At 43.6% G+C, this 3,069-nt stretch overlaps 1 long non-coding RNA gene across 1 annotated transcript; it reads left to right on the top strand.

Annotated features, from left to right (window-relative positions):
• Positions 1–539: 539 nt before the first annotated feature.
• On the top strand, positions 540–1,509 carry LOC130101248 (uncharacterized). The gene is made up of 3 exons (XR_008808962.1): positions 540–668; positions 790–1,031; positions 1,140–1,509. It is a non-coding gene; the product is annotated as an uncharacterized LOC130101248 (long non-coding RNA).
• Positions 1,510–3,069: the final 1,560 nt, after the last annotated feature.

Consider the following 3,069-nt stretch of genomic DNA (forward strand, 5'->3'; position numbering starts at 1 on the left):
CCCTTGTACCACCTCCACCATCAACCAGCCAGTACCCCATTACTACAACTAGGCCCCCTGTACCACCTCCACCATCAACCAGCCAGTACCCCATTACTACAACTAGGCCCCCTGTACCACCTCCACCATCAACCAGCCAGTACCCCATTACTACAACTAGGCCCCCTGTACAACCTCCACCATCAACCAGCCAGTACCCCATTACTACAACTAGGCCCCCTGTACCACCTCCACCATCAACCAGCCAGTACCCCATTACTACAACTAGGCCCCCTGTACAACCTCCACCATCAACCAGCCAGTACCCCATTACTACAACTAGGCCCCCTGTACCACCTCCACCATCAACCAACCAGTACCCCATTACTACAACTAGGACCCCTGTACCACCATCAACCAGCCAGTACCCCATTACTACCAGTAGGCCCCCTGTACCACCTCCACCATCAACCAGCCAGTACCCCATTACTACCAGTAGGCCCCCTGTACCACCTCCACCATCAACCAGCCAGTACCCCATTACTACCAGTAGGCCCCTGTACTACTTACCTCCACTGTCAAGGACCCACTGCCTGCCACTCTGCAAACTGGTGCAGTGTGTGGAAACCCTTCAGCATCCATTCAACCTTCATCCCCCTCCTTCTAGTCAGTCAGGCATGAATCTCAAGGTATTGCATCAAATACTGTAAGGAAGATAAATGTCAATACTGTGGTTAAATTACATAATTTTCTTTGTTTTGTTTGTAGTGTTAATAATCTATTTCTCTCCTTATCCCCTCCATTTTACAGAAATAACACATCAAATGACACTATTTCTACTGGACCTTACAAAAACTCACCAGCAACTTTATTTTAGGAACAAAATGGTGTTCTATAAAAAAATACAAAACTTATTCTCACAAAAGGCCTACAACTTGTCAAGTGAGAAAATTCAGGGAAAAAAACTAGCAAACATGTTAACCACTTATAAGAGAGTAAAAGACAGGCGCCGTGCAACTGGGGAGGGGAAGATCACCTGGGAGTACTATACAGTAAGTTGAAGACTGCTTTACTTTATGTTTCTGAAATAACATTGTCATGTCTTACAAGACTGAAACATTGGTCATTTTCATTTTACATTTGAAATCCACCCCCACCAGCTAATGGATGAGTTATTTGGGTCATCGGGGATCAGTACTGCACCACCTGGCACCATTCAATCCACACCTCTGGGTTTGGAAGAGACCTCCTCCAAAAGCAGGCCCACAACATCTTCTCTTCAAGACCAGCCAGCAGGTGCTAGTATGGATGAACAGCCAGGAACCTCTACCATACAAAATACAAACATCACAAGCAGGCAAAGAGGACCACAACCCTTACAATTTCTGGAGGCTTACAGAGAGCATGCAGAGAGAAGGACTGCTGTGCTTGAGTCCCTGGTAAGGCCAGATCTGGAGAGATGGTGGCAACTTAAGGAGAGGCGGAGAAGGTCCTTCGAAAAAAAGATGGTGACCAGCTTGGAAACAATTGTGGAGGTGCTGAAGAAAATGGTAAAAAGACAAGAGCAAATTATGCATCTATTACAGAACCCACATTAACCTCAATAAAATGATAGGGTAAAGATGTTTTCTCTTTTGATTTACACCTTTCCCTAAAATGTCCAATATGAATTTTTTTTATGTTCCCAAAGAACACAATTTCTAATGACAAACTAATTTTGTTCAATAAAATAAATTTCTTTATTTCAACACAAAATCTGTTTTTTTATCATTTGTTGAATATTTCTGTACATTCAAATCTTTACTTTTGTATGTTTAGTATACACATACAAGTTAGATCTGGCCACAAATCTGGTCTCTATAATGACATGCATTAGTGTTGTGGGGTTCATCATCAACACCATCATCTACCACAACAACTTGAGCACTGGGCTCTAAACTAAGATTATGCAAAATGCAGCAGGCTGAGACTGCTGAACTGATATTGGAAATGCTTTTCATTTGCAGGCAATGGAGCCTCCTAAACTTACATTTTAGAATGCCAAATGCATGCTCAATGACCACACGAGCAGCATTGAGCTTTATGTTAAAAGTATCTTTACCTAGCAGACAAGTGGCCATTGTCTCTATAAGGCCTCATAAGTTGAGGCAACAAAGGGTAGTAGGGCTGTACTGCCCCAGTCGATTAGTTGATTAATTGGTCGATACGTTCTGGTTCGACCAAGATTCTGATTGATCGATTTTTTGCCACGTTCATTTCATCAGTTTTGTCGTTCAGAACACCCCCCCTTGTTTTCACCTTTTTTGGATTAGCCCAACCCAAGAGAGAACGATAAGTAGGCTATAGAAGGTTTGATGCTGAATATTATTTATTTAATTGTGAGAGCGTTTAATACAGGTTGGCTACAGGCAGGCCCGCCGACAGGGGGGGACAAACGGGTCTGTTGTCCCGGGCCCAGGGTAGGGAGGGGGGCCCAGAACTGGGCCCTCATTAAATTATGGAATAATTGTAAAAATAAAATAAAATAAAAAGGCATATTTGTTGAAAAAATATCTAATATTTGAGTTACATAAAAGCTTTTTATTCGTTTTCTTCCTAATTGTCCTTGAAATAGTGGTCAAGAACCCCCCCCAATTTCTTTTTAAACGTCACGCCACGGTACCAGGTTTTCTCAAACCGGGGATGCGCGTGCATGCCCAAAGCGCGTGCAGTTGCGTCCTCTTCATAAAAGCGCTGAGACATGGCGACCGGCGGTGCTGCTGCTGTGGTGGCTGTAAATCCACTTGTTGATAAGAAAGGAGGAAAGAGCCACATATGGAAATATGTTGGATATTAGCTCATAATAGCGACGCGGCGCGCTCGTTTTTACAGGCGCGCCTAAGTTCATTGTTGCATAGCAACGACAGACGCCACGGGAGAGCAAACGCTTGTGGAAAGGAGAAAGCGGTGCGAACTGCGCTCTCCATGATGTATTAGCAAAGAATTCATTGATTTCTAGCCCTTGGATTAGCTTTACTACTATTTATGGAGATGAGAAATAAAAAGCCGGCTGAAATGCATCGTCATCATCGGTGAACAGATAATGGGTCA

The sequence above is a fragment of the Rhinichthys klamathensis genome, unplaced genomic scaffold, assembly GCF_029890125.1.
Source record: "Rhinichthys klamathensis goyatoka isolate OS25496 unplaced genomic scaffold, OSU_Roscu_1.1 h1tg000011l_1, whole genome shotgun sequence".
NCBI lineage: Eukaryota > Metazoa > Chordata > Actinopteri > Cypriniformes > Leuciscidae > Rhinichthys > Rhinichthys klamathensis.